The sequence below is a fragment of the Danio rerio genome, chromosome 14, assembly GCF_049306965.1.
Source record: "Danio rerio strain Tuebingen ecotype United States chromosome 14, GRCz12tu, whole genome shotgun sequence".
In the NCBI taxonomy this organism is placed as follows: Eukaryota; Metazoa; Chordata; class Actinopteri; order Cypriniformes; family Danionidae; genus Danio; species Danio rerio.
In genome coordinates this window covers 5,543,133-5,561,106 of record NC_133189.1, presented here as the reverse complement: position 1 = coordinate 5,561,106, position 17,974 = coordinate 5,543,133, and the positions used below count along the sequence as shown (strand labels likewise).

General features: G+C 37.2%; 1 long non-coding RNA gene across 11 annotated transcripts in view; it reads left to right on the top strand.

The window, feature by feature from the left end:
- LOC137487507 (uncharacterized) overlaps positions 1-17,974 on the top strand; it is a 255,307-nt gene that overhangs the window by 80,947 nt on the left and 156,386 nt on the right. For all 11 annotated transcript variants that reach the window (XR_012390167.1, XR_012390165.1, XR_012390169.1 and 8 more), the window contains one exon: positions 3,417-3,509. This is a non-coding gene — a long non-coding RNA (uncharacterized lncRNA). The remainder of the gene's footprint in view (positions 1-3,416; positions 3,510-17,974) is intronic.

The window sequence follows — 17,974 nt, the reverse complement described above, 5'->3', positions numbered from 1 at the left end:
ATATAGCAGGCGCACAAAAAGCCATTGATGCGTTCCAGAGCAACAGACGGAGCTGAATCTGCAACTCCGCTTTACTTCGCCCACACTGTCCTGAAAACACCACACAGGCCTATTTGTGTCTGCTAGGGGAAGGATCAGTGGCAATCCATCTCTGTTGAAGACTGTTGCATAGATAATGTCATGCTAAATATAAATGTGTATTTTTTAAACTTTACAAATAAAGGAAATTATTTATCATTTGAAATCATCATGGAAAAACATAATAGTACTTAATAGTTATACAAGTACTTGATTTATTTCCCATTTAGGAGTTTAAAGCACTGAGATTTATCATAAATGAAATAAAATAGTACTACCTTTCCCTTTAGAAGATAAAAGTAGGATTTAGAGTAAAATGAAATGATATAAAATATGTAAATTTTTAGAATTGAGATAAAAACAAATTTAAAAAAGTATAAATTATCTATTAAAAATATATAATATATATATATATATATATATATATATATATATATATATATATATATATATATATATATATATATATATATATATTTTTTTTTTTTTTTAATTGTATTTTTTTTTACTTAACTCAATTTTTTAAATTTTAAATTTTTATATGATTTCATTTTACCCTAAATCTTTTTTTAAAAATTTTTAATACAATTATATATGAATAAAAAAAAATAAATATTTTATTAATTTTCAGCATTTAAATATGTTTATGTTTTTTAAATAAAATTATCAATTGGTATTTCTAATAGATATTTCTGTCAACAACATGAAAGCATGGATCCATCCTGCCTTGTATCAACGGTTCATGCTTTTGGTGGGGGTGTAATGGTGTGGGGGAGGTTTTCTTTGCACACTTTGGGCCCATTAGTACCAATTAAGCAACACCACAGCCTACCTGAGTATTGTTGTTGACCATGTCCATCCCTTTATGACCTCAGTGAACCCATCTTCTGATGGCTACATCCAGCAGGATAACGTGCCATGTAATAAAGCGCGAATTATCTCAGACTGGTTTCTGGAACATGACAATGAGTTCACTGCACTCAAATGGCCTCCACAGTCACCAGAACTCAATCCAATAGAGCACCTTTAGGATGTGGTGGAACGGGAGATTCACATCATGGATGTGCAGCCGACAAATCTGCGGCAACTGTGTGATGCTAATATTTCAATATGGAGCAAAATCTACAAAGAATATTTCCAGTACCTTGTTGAATCTATGCCATGAAGCATTAAAGCAGTTCTAAATGCAAAAGGGGGACCAACCTGGTAATAGTAAGGTGTACCTAATAAAATGGCCAATAAGTGTATATTTTAGTAGATATTTCGTATAATTTAATATGCAGATTGCAGATCACTAATGCTAACTGTTAATAATTTGATGAATTGATTTATTTATTTATTGTACACCATTGTTAACTGTTAACTGAGTTCTCGGCTTAGCATAAAAGGCATCATTTCAATTAGAAAACAATAGATCAGTGTATTCATCTTTACCTAGGGCTGCTTTAGACTTAATGCTTGGCATCAATGCTGAGCTAGAAACACACACACACACACACACACACACACACACAGAGAGAGAGAGAGAGAGAGAGAGAGAGAGAGAGAGAGAGAGTCGCATTCAGCATTTATCCATGTCTCCGGAGGTTTTGAGGAAGATCTGTCTCACTTCCCCCTCAGAGTCTTAAAACAGGACCGCACTCCATGACACACGGTTGGTGCGAAACCCAACAGATTGCACATATTACAAACAACTTGTGTTCAAACTCACGAACATGACTAAAGTCGGTCAGTTGCAGGAACAGTTCAGAGAAAAATTAGCACTTTGTCACTCACCCGTATGTCACTTCAAAACCATATGCTGTTAGTTTTAGTATCTACCCAGTAAACCCAAAAATAAGTTCCAGGACAGTTTTTCTATTAGGCATGTGGATATTTTTGTATTTTTTTTTTTCAATCTCTTCACTTCTTTAGAAAAAAAGCATTGTGCATTTCTGAAGTGTGCCTCACAACCACTTTACAAACCACCTGTAGAAACACTCCTCTCTCTTTTCTTAGGGTGCTTTCACACCTGTGGGTCGATTCTTTTGTTCCGAAACAGGGATTCAAATTGTTACATGTTGCTTTTTGTTCTTGGTGCGGTTCGCTTTTACATGGCAACGTTTCTAAGGCCCCGTTTACACTTGTGCATTTTAGTTTTAATACGGCATTTTAGATCAAATAGACACGTGTCTACACTAGCGTTTCACCTAGCGCTTTTGAACACATCTCTGTCCACACTATGCCACCAAAAACGTATATCACGTGACCATTAGCACACTCTGGGCATGCGCATTCTAGTATAAACAGGAAGCATGTGTCTCGCTCGGCATTTGGTTATTGTCAACAAACGCCGGTTGAACAATGAACGCGATGGTAAAGAAAGCAAGAGAGGTTGTTACTAAACGTAACAAATGAAAACCGGCACAAATGCGCCTAAAACAGACAAAAGTGCAAACAACGCTCCCATTTCTCTGTCCATATTGTTGTTTACATTGAAGGCTGGTCTGCTGTCTCCCGGTAGCGTTAAAGCCATGTGTTATAGTCATTGGATAGGGGCTTGACGAATAAGGGAAGGATACGCAATGACACAAAAGCCCCAATCAAGCAGCGAATCTCAGCAGCCCCGCCTCCGTTTTCAGATGTCTCCGTTTTCCCCCATCCACACTGAGACATTTCAGAATGAAAACGGCCTCTCCAGCGTTTCCAAAACACTCTGTTTTTGCCGCTCGAAAACTCCGGCGTAGTTAGAACGGATGGTATAACCGTGGCAAAACTTATGCGTTTCAAACTAAAACACATTAGTGTAAACGGGATCTAAATTGACCCAAATTAGCTAAAACAAATCATGTGTGAGCAGGGGCGCAACTACACATTCAATGAGGCTCCCCGGTTTCCTCCCACCATCCAAAGACATTCACGGTAGTTAATCGACTAATCCAAATTATCATCTAAGACGAACCTTAGTTTACACTTCCCACTCGCAGACAAGCAGGGGAGTTCTCGAGACCTACCTGAGCTCAAACTCCCCTCCCGCCCTTCTAACATGAGGGAGCCACGGGCTCGAGGATATTAAGAGCTCAGGGCTCTCTCCCGATGCATGTCAATTGCGCTTTATCAATCATCAGCTAAGTGTGAACTCTTGTCATGCTGACGTCCTGTGCCTGCGAGGTAGACAAGGAAAAGGCAGATCAGGAGATTCCTTATAAAAATATACACCATGTAAAAAAAAAAACATTTGAAGAGATTAGTTCATATAGAAGAGAAGTTTGATTAGATATCCATGTTCATGTAGAGTATGTGATTGTACTTGATGTAACTTTGTTATAGTGATGTTTTTTTTTTTTTTTTTCTCACAGGGCTCAACATTCCTGTGGGTTCAGTCTCGCCTCCAGATTCCTGGAGAAACTCGCTGCCTTCCTCTTTTCCGGACACACATCATCGCTGTTCAGGTTATTAAATTCCATCACACTCTGTCTAGGTGAATCAAATTACCGTGGCGAGCGGCTCCAGGCAGAGCTGCGGTTTGCTCAATGGGGCAAAGGCTTTTTGTGAGCTCTTTCAATGCTGGCCCTAATTTAGCATGCAGCTAATGCACGAATCATATTTTACCAAGCTGAACGTGTTAAATGAACCTGTAATGGGACGATTCGAAACATTAGCAGGTGCGAAGAAGGGATCTTAAATGGATAGTCCATCTAAAACATCGAAAATTATGTCATTGTTCATGTTACATTTACCTTCAGTGGAGGATTTTCCGAATATCTGATGTATGTTTTAAACCTAAGTTTCATTCATTTGTTCGTTATATTGTTCGTTCTTTGCTTTGTTCATTCTTTGGTTTGTTTGCTCTTATATTTTGTTCATTGATTCTTTTTTTTCGCTCTTTCATTCGTCCTTTCTTTTATTCAGTTTTTGTTTGCTTGTTTTTTGGTTTGTTCTTTCATCCATTCTCTTTTTTTCATTTGTTCATTATTTCGTTTGTTCTTCTCTAGTTCTTTTTTGTGCTCCTTCATTCATTCTCTTTTGCTCATTCGTTCTTTCATTCCTTCTTTTGTTTATTTGTTTTTTGTTTGTTTATTTATGCGTTCGTTCTTTCCATTGTTTTTTGTGTTCGTTCTTCAGTTCTTTTTTTCGCTCTTTCATTGATTTTCTTTTTCTCATTCATTCTTTCATTTGTTCATTTTTGTTTGTTCAATCATTCCTTTATTCGATCTTTTGTTCTTTTTTATTCTTTCTTTTGTTCATTCTTTCTCTTGCTCTTTAATTCATTCTTTCGTTTATTTATTTTTTATTTGTTCGTTTGTTTGTACGTTCTTTCATTCTTTTGTTTGTACGTTTTTTTGTTTGTTCGTTCGTTCTTTCATTCCTTCATTCTTTCTTTTTTCTTTCTTTTAATCTTTCTTTTGCTCTTTAATTTGTTCTTTACTTTATCCATTTTCTGTTTGTTCATTCGTTCTTTCTTTCGTTCTTTTGTTTGTTCGTTTTTTTATTTGTTCCTTTGTTTGTTCTTTCATTCTTTCATTCATTCTATTGTTCTTTTATTCTTTCGTTCATTTTTTTCTTTCATTCATTACTTTCGTTTTTTCATTTTTTCTTTCTTTCTTTCTTTCTTTCTTTCTTTCTTTCTTTCTTTCTTACTTTCTTTTTCTTTCTTTCTTTCTTTCTTTTGGTCATTTTTTTGTTTGCTTGTTTGTTCTTCCAGTCTTTCTTTTGCTCTTTCATTCATTATTTGGTTTGTTCTTTCTTTCTTTCATTCATTTGTTTGGTGTGTATTTTAAACCCAAGTTTTGTTTGTTTATCCATTCTTTCCTCTTTTTTGTCTTTTATTCTTTCTTTCGTTTCTTCAATCTTATGTTTATCCACTCATTATTTTGTTTGTTCGTTCTTTTATTCATTTTTTCTTTCTTTTTTTCATTACTTATTTCTTTCACTCTTTCATTTGTTATTTCTTTTGTTCATTCTTTCTTTCTTTTACATTTGTTTGTTTTTGTTCCTTTTTTTGTTCCTTCTTGCTTTAATTATTTCTTTTGTTTGTTCTTTCTGTCGCAGTTTTTCTTTTTTCTGTTTTAAATTTTTAATTTAACTGAAATTTTTTTAAAGTTGCATGTTTTTGTTTTTTCTTTCTTTCATTTGTTTTCTTTTGTTTGCTTGTTTGTTCTTTAGTTAAATCTTTTGCTCGTTCTTTCTTTTCTTTGTTTTCTCTTTCGCTATTCATTCTTCCTTCCATTCATTCTTTTATTTGTTCATTCGGCCTTTCCTTCATTCTTTTGTTCTTTATTTTGTTCGCTTTCTTTCGTTCCCTCTTTCTTTAGTTCTTTCTTTCATACAGTCAATATTTCATTTGTTCTTACTTTCATTTTTTTATTGCTTCTTTTTTCTTTTGAACTGTATTAATTAGTCGGACTTTAAAATAACATTTAAAGTAGTACACAGTCATAACAATGTCAAAAAATCCATCAAAATTGCAAATCGAAAACCTTGACATCCATTTGACATCCACACATTGATGCTATGATATTTATTCATATTACTTTGATATATTTTCCTGATTCGTTTGATCGTAACCATCTGTGAGATGACAGACTAGATATCTTGCTGGATGTATGCAAACTATTGCTTGACAAAATCCTCAATATTTAGACATTAATAAGACGCCCCTAAGACATAGGCAAGCCTGAGCTGGATTTACATTACGGTTCCTATTTTTTTTAACAAAGAAAAAATGAACTAACCAGTGAACCAGCATGTGAACTAACCAACAGATCAGTCCCATCACACACAACATCTCAGATGTTATTTTTGCTTATTGTGAAATACCTGAGCCAAAGTCCAGGAAATGCTTCGGTATAATTACATCCCTGAACCAACGCACATGATTGCATTACCAAACATTGGAACAAACGATAACACGATCATGTTTATTGCGTTTCATCTGTGCGCTCTGAGGCACAAGTCATTTATTATATATGAAAAAGACTTCTTAATGCAGCAGCTTTCATTTGTCTATGTGATATTTGGTGCCAGTTTATTATAAAGTTATGATTTTATTCTCTACAATGGAAGCAGTCCTTCATTTGCATTTCCATATCTGGGAAACATCCATACAAACTCACTCACACACATATAGTTTAGTTAATTCACCTTTACCACATGTCTTTGGACTTGTGGGGGAAACTGGGGCACCCAGGGGAAACCCAGGCAAACACGGGGAGAACATGCAAACTCCACACAGAAATGCCAACTGACCCAGCTGAGGTTTGAACCAGCAATCTTCTTGATTTGAGGCGATATCGCTACCCACTGTGCCACCGCGCCACCCTCTTTTTTTGTGGAATAAAATAAAATATTTTACTAATAAATAAATAGTAAAATGAATGAATAGATACATAAATACATAAATAATTAAGCAACACTTTCTAGTCTTGCTTTCAAACGTTTATTATACGAGTACTTCAAATTTTATGCTAATAAATTGTATATATATCATTTAAATAGCTGGATGTTTTGTAAATATTTTAGACTTTTTGCTAATTTTGTGCAATAAAACTAAATAATTTATTAATAATGAATAATAAAACAAAATAATGAATGAATAAATAAAAAAAATACAATTAGGTTCATAAATATTTGGACATTAACACAATACTAACTTTTTTGGCTCTATACACCAACACAATGGATTTGAAATGAAACAATATGTGCTTTAATTACAGACTGCCAGCTTTAATTTGACGGTATTCACATCCAAATGTGGTGAACGGTGTAGGAATTACAACAGTTTACATATGTGCCTCCTGTTATGAGTGTGTGAATGAGTGTGTGTGTGTGTGTGGATGTTTCCCAGAGATGAGCTGTGGCTGGAAGGGCATCTGCTGCTGGATAAGTTGGCGGTTCATTCCACTGTGGCGATCCTGGATTAATAGCTGAAAAATAAATGAATGAATGAATGAATGAATGAATGAATGAATATTGTAAACACACAAAAAAATGACACAAAAATATCATAATATATGAAGGGTTTTATTCTGACCTGCAGAAATGACATGAATTTTCATCAAACTGTTGAAATATTCCTTTAATAAACCAGTTTGTCTCATGTGAATCCACACTATGCACACCATGGACACTGATATTTCTTCACCTTTCAGCATTATCCGAAAGGCAGAAAGTTAATATAATAAAAGGGAGTCCAAACGGTGGGTGACCGCAGTCTGTCACCTTTTATACAGCCAATTCTCCGTCTTCCATCTTCCATCGTATCATCACATTACAATCGCCGGAGCCCGCGGGCTGTTCATTATGGCTATGATTAAAGGGCAGAGTGAAAGCAAAATGGCACCTGGCCAGCTCAAACGCGATATGACAGAAGACCTCTGCTGTAAACCTTCCCCATCCGCTCTTATTCAATATTATAGACCCGTCGATTCACCGAACATGCAGCCAGGCCTTTATTTTCATTCTTCCACACCAATCTCGAGTCACTCTATTTAGCCAGGACCCTGTGCTCTGGGTTATTTATTGTGGACGACAGCAGGCGTTCAGTCATAAGCGTCGCCGTCCAGCGGGGTTTGTTGAAGCCTGTAGCACAAACACCTGATGCTAAATGAATAAATGCTTCTGCGGGGCAGGAATAGCTCACCTTTTTTTATTTGTTGTTTGTTTGAGGCTGGGAGGATCAGATTACACATCTGAGAGGATGAATATGGAGGGAAAGCTAATGCAATTTGGTCGGTCTAACCTAATTTGGCTAATTGAATGCTAATGCTATTTAAGCTAGCGGGATTCCAAACACAAAATATCCCAGGCTAAATCTTTGGGTGTGATGCATCTGGATAAGCTTCATTATGGAGTTTCCATGAGAAACCTTTTTTTAAAAATAGCTGTAAAATATTATTAGTGTACACACGAAATCAAAACTAACCATGTGGGTTTTGCTAGCTCACATCGCTAGTTTTGTGGTGAACAATTCACCTGTGCGTGGCATTAAGAAAAAATAAATAGTTTGCCATTATAATCTAAAATTAAAATCTGAAAATGCACTTCCTGTTTGCTTTCAGTCAAATTCTCAGATTACGTATGTCTGAGGTATGGGGCGGGGCTAACATACTTAACCACACCCCAAGGGTCAGTTTTGACAACAAACGGAAATGGTGAGGTGGAGGAGTCCCAAAATCCTTTCCCAAAACCCTTTTGCAGCTCTGTCTGAATGAAATGCCCACTTTACTACATCCAATCAGCTCACAGTAAGAAAAACAAGCCACGCCCACTGATTGCATATTTAATATTCTATTTCTCTAAGAACTGCATCTCAATACAAGCAGTTCCAGAATTTAAGATCACTTTATAATAACAGCATGCTATAAATAATTTCTTAAGCTTCAGCAAATAGTTTATTATTTGTTAAGCATCAACTAATAGACATTAATAACTTACAAATAGCTAGAAATGCTGTATTCTTGACATATAAGCACATATATAATGGGTTTAATGGTTAGATTGTATTTGCTAATTACTAAGTATTGCATTAAGATTTTTTTTTTTTTTAAGATCAGTTGGTATTTTTTTTTAAGATCATTTGCAATATATATATAAATATGTATATATTCATCGGTCACTTTATTAGGTACACCTTACTAGTACCAGATTAGACCGCCTTTTGCCTTCAGAACTCCCTTAATCCTTTGTGGCATATATTAAATAAGGTACTGGAAACATTACCCAGAGATTTTGCTCCATATTGACATGATAGCATCACACAGTTGCTGCAGATTTGTCAGCTGCACATCAATGATGTGAATCTCCCGTTACACCAGCCTGATCTCACGAGAAGACGTAAGTATTTTACGTTTGTTAGTTTAGTGGCTAATTCGTACGAGCTCAGTCGTACAAATTTGTACGATTTTAAAAAGGAGGTTTGGAACCTAACCCTACCCCTAAACCCAACCGTCATTGGGGGATGAGCAAATCGTACTAAATTGTACGAATTCATACGAATTAGCCACTAAATCAAAAAGTTACGAATTGCCGTGAGATTGTGTTGGTTACACCACATCCCAAAGGTGCTCTATTGGATTGAGTACTGGTGACTGTGGAGGCCATTTGAGTAACATTGTCATTGTTGACACAATAATCACTTGGTACTAATGGGCCCAAAGTGTGCCAAAAAAAAAAAAAAACACACACCATTACACCACCACCACCACCACCACCAGCCTGAATCGTTGATACAAAGCAGGATGGATCCATGCTTTCATGTTATTGACACCAAATTCTGACTCTGCCATCCAAATGTCACAGTGGAAATCGAGATTCATCAGATCAGGCAAGGTTTTTCCAATCTTCTATTGTCCAATTTTGGTGAGCCTGTGTGAATTGGTCTTCTGCTGCTGTAGCCCATCTGCCTCAAGGTTGGATGTGTTGTGCATTCAAAGATGCTCTTCTGCAGAAATCGGTTGTAACGAGTGGTTATTTGAGTTGCTGATGCCTTTCTATCAGCTTGAACCAGTCTGGCTATTCTCTGGCATGAACAAGGCATTTGCGCCCACAAAACTGCCGCTCACTGGATATTTTCTCTTTTTCGGATCATTCTCTATAAACCCTAGAAATGGTTGTGCATGAAAATTCTGTAGATCAGCACTTTCTGGAATACTCAGACCAGCCTGTCTGGCACCAACAAACATGCCACGTTCAAAGTTACTTAAATCACCTTTCTTCCCCATTCTGATGCTCGGTTTGAGCTGCAGCAGATCGTCTTGACCATGTCTAAATGCCTAAATGCATTGAGTTGCTGCCATGTGATTGGCTGATTAGAAATTTGCACTAACGAGCAGTTAGATAGGTGTACCTAATAAATAGGCGGGTGAGTGTATATGCAGTATATATATAACTTGTTTAATGCACTGCATTAAAAATCTCACAGAAAATAAAAGCACATTTTTCATACAGTATAATCGGTTGCTAATATTTAATTGCTTCTCCCTTATATTTGATCAGCAGCTATTCTCCTCTGCATTATATCATGCATAAATGTTTTTTTTTAGCAGACCAGCATATCAGAATTATTTCTGAATGATTCGAAACGAGTAATGATGCAAAAAATTGTTTTGAAATCACATGAATATATTAAATTTTAAAATAAATCCAAATAAAAAAAACAGTTACTTCAATACAAAAAAAAAAAAATATATATATATATATATATATATATATATATATATATATATATATATATATATATATATATATATATATATATATATATACTTTTATATTTAAAGGGTTAGTTCACTCAACAAAAAATAATTATGTTTTTAATTACGCAGCCTCATGCTGTTCCACCTGCCCCCCCCCCTCCCCCCCCCCCCCCCCCCGAGGCCTTCATCCATCATCAAAACAAAAAATTTTAATATTTTAAATGAAATTCTGGAGCTCTCTGACCCTTCATAGACAACACTATTCTAGAGATGCTCATAGTCCAGATAAGAAGACATAAACATTTTTAAGTTTTTAAAGCATTAAACACCTCACAGGAAATAAAAGCACATTTCTCATCACAGTATAATCACTTAATACTATTTCATTGCATTGAGAAAATATTGTATTTGATTAGCAGCTATTGTCCTGTGCATTATATCTTGTATAAAGGTTTTTTAAGCAAACCAGCATATCAGAATCATTTCTGAATGATTTGAAATGAGTAATAAGGGAAAAATCTGTTTCGAAATCACATAAAAATATTACATTCTAAAATATATCCAAACAGAAAACAGTTATTTCAATAGTAAAAAGGAAATCAAAATCGTACTGTTTTTGCTGTACTTTGGATCTAAAAAAATAGCTTTAATAAGCAAAAGAGGCTTTTTGTGAACATGTTTAAACCCTTTAAGCAGAAATCCAATATTTGCTATTCTCCAAAGTTCATGTATGATAAACCATAACCTGCAAATTCATATATTGTGATGCTGAAGGGCCAAACAAAAGATTGAAATGTCAAGGTGTGAGCCTGTAGCTGAATAAAAATTACAGCAATAACAAATAAATTGTAGGACAGTGAAAAAAGATTGTATGTTTTTACATTTTGTATTTTGTTTGATCATTTATTATGTGCTTTGTTTTTATTCCCTTAAGCCACCGACAACACTATTTACCAAAAGGCAAACAACGGTTTATTGCAGAATACGGGTTTTATTTTACTACTGCATTAAAAACCTCCCAGGAAATAAAAGCACATTTTGATCACAGCATAATCAGTCATTAATATTTCATTGCTTCTCCCTTGTATTTGATTAGCAGCTATTCTCCTGTGCAGAATCTTCCTTCTGTTATCGCAATGAAACAATTCAAATGCAAAGCGCATAAAGTTTTAAACTCTCCAGGCACAGTGAGCTGCGAAATCCGCTTTAGAAAAATCTACATCAACATAACATCAATATACTCCAAGGCCAAACATCACTTTTGGCCTTTACTGCAGTGGCGAGGCCAGCGGTTTTAAAGTTAGTGGACCTTGGTGAAATAAAGTGTCTACTCTCAAGCTAAAGTACATCATTTTACAACATAAGAGATGATAATAGATAAAATGGCATAATTGGTTTGTGGCTGAAGAAGAAAAAGGTCAAAAGTATGAGGCAAAAATTTCAGTCTTGATTGAAAACAAGTTATGTGAAAATGTTTTCTGTTAAATTTTTTATTTTTGAGTCCTTGAAGACTATTACACTACCTGACAAAAGTTCCTTTGTCAATTCCACTTTTAGCACTTGAGCAACAAATAACTACTTGACTTCTGGTTGATCATTTGTAAAAGATTGGCAGAAGGTCGATATTTTAGATAAATCATCAGTTGAACTGCATCGATCATCACTGCAGAAGACCTATTGGAACCTGCGTGTACCCAAGATTCTCACAGAAATCAAGTTTGGTGAAGGAAAAAAACATCGTACATTCAGTATGGGGGCGTGTGAGAGATCTGCAGAGTGGATGGCAACATCAACAGCCTGAGGTGTTAAGACATTTGTGTTGCCCATTACATTACAAACCACAGGAAAGGGCAAATGCTTCAGCAGGATAGTGCTCCTTCTCATACTTCAGCCTCCACATCAAAATTTCTGAAAGCAAAGAAGGTCAAGGTGCTCCAGGATTGGCCAGCCCAGTCACCAGACATGAAGATTATTGAGCATGTCTGGACTAAGATGGAGGAGGCATTGAAGATGCTTTCACACCTGTGAATCGATTCAGTTGTTCCGAAACAGAGATTACAAATGTTACATTAGCCCCTTTCACACATACAGACCTTTCCGGAAAGGTTGTATGTGTGAACAGGTCCTTTTAGAAAATACCGGTAAATTCGTTCTGGCTATTTTCCGGAAAGAGAAGTTGTAACATTACCGGCAATTTGCCGGAATGCTGCGCTGTGTGAATGCAGAAGGAAGATTCCCGTAATAAGCGAGTGCACGTCTAGAACGTGCTGACGTGAGACGTCTGCTTTAGCCAATCAGAACAGTCAGACGCATTTACGTCCGCGCGGTTTGTGAGGATAAAAGCCTTTGAATATTTTTCCAGACACATTTAGCTGCTAGAAGTTAGTCAGATCACGTTTATATGTTCTTCTTAATGCCAACCGTGTAAATAATCATCGATGAGATGCTTATGATAAGCCGTTGTTTGTTTACCTTCAAGCTTTGCGTGCGCCTATGAGCGCCTGCACACGCACATATTATGAACATCTCGACATGCGAAAGTGATCCTGCGAAAGTTGTTCACAATATTGATCATCCACAGAGTTTGTAATTTAGTCAAATGTTTACAAATACAAGCGCAGCCGTTTAAAGCTCATTTGTGGTGAATGATGTCAGAATTTACCGGTATTTTGGAATGGATGTGTGAATGCTCTTTTCCGGAAAATTTCCGTAACGTCCTCGCCTGTGTGAACAGCGCTTTTTTGAATATACCGGTAAAGTCGTTCCGGAAATTTTCCAGAAATTTACCGGTATCACTGTGTGAAAGGGGCTATTGTTGCTCTTTGCTCTTGGAGCAGTTCGCTTTCACACTGCAAAGTTTCTAATCGGACCAAAAGAGCTAAAACAAGTCACGTGCGAGTAAACTCTCCTCACATTGGTCAGAGTGTCAGGGTTTGTTTTGCAGAGTCCCGCTCAGCTGTCAGGAGAGGTGGTGGTTTGGTGGTGTTTGACAAGGTGCGTGCGACGTGTCTGAAGAGTGAGGAGAGATGCGGTGGGGAGGGGTGAGAAGGGTGCGCGACGTAGACATTTTGAGGACCGGGAGGGAGACGCGAGATTACCGGGAGATCATCACTCGTTTGCGGGCATCCGGAGACTTGTGAAACTTCCCGCCCTATTCATAATTCTCTCCTCATATAGCCGTATGCCTATTACATATCCATAAAACACAGTGATATAACTGCGCTTGGACCGTATCGCTTTCTCACTGCAATCGATCTGCTCCAGAGTTCGTTTCAATCGAGCCGAGACCACCTCATTCAAGCGATCTCGGGGCGATTGTTTTGGCGCGGATCCGAGAGCGATTGGTGGTTTCACATATGCCAAACAAACCGCGATAACTGGGCAAACGAGACAGGTTCCGAAACAAAAGTGTAGGTGGGAAAGCACCCTAAATAATCTTGATGAACTCTGGGAGTCTAGATGACTTTATTAATAAGTGATTTGAGTCAGAGATGTATGGATGCAGACCTCCAAGCTCATGGGGGTCAGACACAATATTCATTCTGTTTCCACTGCAGCATGACTTTTTATTCTATACTGGACATTATTTCTGTTAAGTGACCAGACTTTTGTCTGAGCAAAGTCAGACCTTACTGTCCTAATTAAATAATTAAGACATGATCCTATTTTATTTTGGTAAAATAAGCGTAATCTAGAGGCCTTTGCCTTTCATATAAGCCATTTCTGATACCAAATCGTCAACTAGAAGTCAAGTTATTTTTGTGTAGAATGTTGCAGTACTGCTGTAATAATGCTGAACTTGCTCTTCAATGAATAGAGAGGGGAAAAACATTTTTGTAGAAAGCATCAGCTCTCCATTTTTTTGGCTGCAGAACCGATTTAGCAGGTGTTAGTTTCTGGTCAGTGATGCGTGAGAATTGATAGCAGCCCGAGAAGTATCCACAAGAGCAGCTTGGTCATAATTAGCACGGTCATTAGTTCGATTATTAGAGCAGTGGACAGTGTGACTGTCTGTGGACGGCTCAACTCATTGGACAAAATCCATTTTCTCCATCCTCAACTCCACTGCTTTCCCAAATCTCTGTGTGTTCAACAGCCCGCACACACACACAAAAAAATAGATAATCAGAGCATGACGAGAAGAGAGAAGGAGAGAGAGAGAGAGGCAGTAATTTTTTCCAGCTTTTATATCCCCAGAAACATTTCCTTCCTGTAAGTAGATCAGCTCTTATTGAAGGCAGATAAGATTAGAAATAAATGCACCATTTTGAAAGGATTACAGAAGAAAAAAAAAGAGGTTTAACAGTAAAGGAACTTACTTTCAAAAAACTTACATCATCTTGATCGTGCATGTACTGGATAAAATGAGTTTTCATTTCAAAATATGCTATTAACATTGCATTATGTAATGAATTATACTGCCAACTTTCTGGAAACGTCCTACTTAAGAGTTCAAATGTTGTTGTTTTATAATGCGGTGTGTTTGGCTGCTTTTTGTGACTAAATATGAAATTGGAAATATTGTAAAAGAGGTCCATGCAACACACACACTCACTGTACTTAGCTGACCGTAACCAGTTTGTGAATAATATTGGAAAGCTTTCACAAGTCAGCGCAGTAAAGTATGGGGTGCCTCAATGATCAGTTTTAGGCCCTTTGCTGTTTATACTATACATGCTACCCCTGGGAGACATTATTAGAAGACATGGGATTAGAGATCTGCGTGAGACTAAATTTTGAATCCCACTCCCGCCAGGTTTTTGCCTGACCCTGACCGCTCACGCTTATATTCAGCATTTGTTGTCCCGCTGCATGACCCACCCTGTTTTCTGCGTGCGTCTGAAGTTTGTTAAAAGAGGATGCTGGGCAGCCAGCAAACAGAGCATTACAGTAATCCAGCCTAGAAGTCATAAAAGCATGGACTAGCTTTTCTGCATCCTGCATTTCTGCATTCTGCAGATGGTTAGCATAGTTTGTAACTTAGCGATATATCTCAGATGAAAGAAGGCAGTTTTTGTGACATGGGATATATGATTTTCAAAAGTTAAATTGCTGTCTAATATGACACCCAGATCTTTTATAGTAGAGCTAATGCTAACTCTGTATCTCTCTAATTGTAGGTCGTGTTGTAAAACCTGCTGTGTATAGGATTTAGGCCCAATAACTAATAATTCTGTTTTTTTTGAGTTTAAGAGTAGGAAATTGTTGGTCATCCAGTCTTTAACATCTTTAATCCTCTTAGTTAGCTTAGACAATTTAGATATCTCATCAGGTTTAGTTGAAATATATAATTGAGTAGCATCTGCATAGCAGTGATAGCTGATCCCATGTTGTGGTCTGCATTCCGCAGGACCCGACCAGATTTCTTGCGGCGCGCGAATAAATTTTCCGAATAATGTGCGGGAGCGGTCGGTAATAGGTGTAATTTTGGACAGGAGCGGGCGGTCTAACAATATCGATCCCAACTCCCGAGCGAGCGAGCACGCTTATGTATGTGTGTGAATGAGACTGCGTGATGCTTTGTTTAGATTGTTTGTTGATGTCTATGTATGTGTGTGTGTGTGTGTGTGTGTGTGTGTGTGTGTGTGTGTGTGTGTGTGTGTGTATGTGTGTAAATAAGAGAGTGTGATGCTGTCTGTGTGTATGTGTCACTTGCTTGGTGCATATGTGTGTGTATGTTTATACAGACAGCTTGTTATAGGTTGTCTGGACTCTATATAGCTGGGTGGTTTTCAGTTTTGTTCTCCCCCCGCCCGTTAGCGGGAATGGGCGTGGCGGGGTAGAGCTCTGCACAAGACGTTTGGCCAGTGGAGAAATAGTCGTGCCCAACTGAGCCTGGTTTTTCCTTAAGGGTTTTTATCCTTCACTTTCACCAATCGGTGAGTTTTTTTTCTCAGTGCTTTTGCCACTGGCTTGAATGATTTGGGACCAGCAGAGCTGCGCATCGATGGATTTGCTCTTCAGTGTTTAGACTCTCAGCAGTGAATATTAAACCACACTAATCTGAGCTGAACAGAACTTAAACTCTGGAAACTGAACTGACACTGTTTCAAATCACTATAAATTTTTTTTATATGAAGCTGCTTTGACAATCTACATTGTAAAAGCGCTTTAGAAATAAATGTGAATTAAATTGAACTTGTTTGCCGTTCATATTATAATTGATCAACTGAAAAAGGTTGATTCTAAATATTACTTCATTTTTTTTTAACCTCTTCACCAGCAATGCCCTGCCTGCTCATATGTTGAATGACAGGATATTATGCTGCATTTGATGTGTTGACAGTTCAACAACAATCGGGTTTTAATTAAATCTCTCACCTCGCGCAAACTTTTATTGTGTCTCAGGGCAACATTTGCAGCTCCAGATTCCACGAAGCGTTTTGGCGGCGCGTTGAAATCTGGAGCGCTTCGATTTGAAGGTCAAGTCGTGCATTTTGCATTTTTTTCTATTCATTAGAGTTTCACAGTTAATTGGATTTTTAATTAAGCTGCCACTTTAATTAAAGATGTCAATTTGATGACGGCTTAATACTCCCATGCCACGCGTTTCATTAACAGCAATAAAACTGTCAAACATGGAGTTCCAGAGGACATGTACCTCATATCTCTCTCTGTGCGCATTACCATCGGTTATTATTACCCACGAGCCTTTCATTATAGTGCAAGTCAATGTGCGCGGGAGTGTTTATCAACATAATCTCTCCTCAACCCCTATTTCGCAACGGAAATAAACCCGAATGAGGTTTATCCAAACTAATTTATGCAGAGAAAGTGCACCTTCACCACTGTTTATGTCATTTTCGAAAGATGAGAACAGGTCAGAAAGCAGACAGTTTGCTCTTTTGCAGTGCTGTAATTATGATAAGGAGCTTTATTTTGGCTGCACATTTAAGAGAAATCCATTCATTTTTAATGCGGACCTAAAGTTGTCGGTGGCAACAACAACTCAAACTCTAAATTAGATGTCAAATGTTGCTCACAGCATAAAATATAAGACCTTTATGCATACTGTAATCGCAGCTAAAACCTTTTCTAAATGTTACTTATATGCAAATGTCTTATAGTGATTTTTATTATAAACATTTAGTTGAGTTAAATGGTGTTCATTGGTATTCAGCTCTTGGAGTGCACGATTATTTATTTTTATTATGTCATTTACATGATTGTGTTCAAGTTTAATGCTGTTGCATGGTGGTGCAATGGATAGCACAATTGCCTCACATCAAGAAGGTAGTTGATTCGAGTCCCAGCTGGGTCAGTTGGCATTTCTGTGTGGAGTTTGCATGTTCTCCCTGTGTTCGCTTGGGTTTCCTCTGGGTGCTCCGGTTTCCCCCACAAGTCCAAAAACATGCGCTATAGGTGAATTGGGAATGCTAAATTGTCCATAGTGTATGTGTGTGAATGAGTGTATGGATGTTTCCCAGTGATGGGTTGCAGCATCCGCTGCGTAAAACATGTGCTGGATAAGTCGGCAGTTCATTCGGCTGTGGTGACCCCAGATTAATAAAGGGACTAAGCCGAAAATAAAATGATGGAAGATTCGCATTAATTGAAATCCTTCATTATTACATGTTGCACATTTATATTATACATTTACCGGCCACTTTATTAGGTACACCTGTCCAACTGCTCATTTAAGCAAATTTGTAATCACACAGCCTACCTGAGTATTGTTGCTGACCATCTCTATCCCTTTATGACCACAGTGAAACCATCTC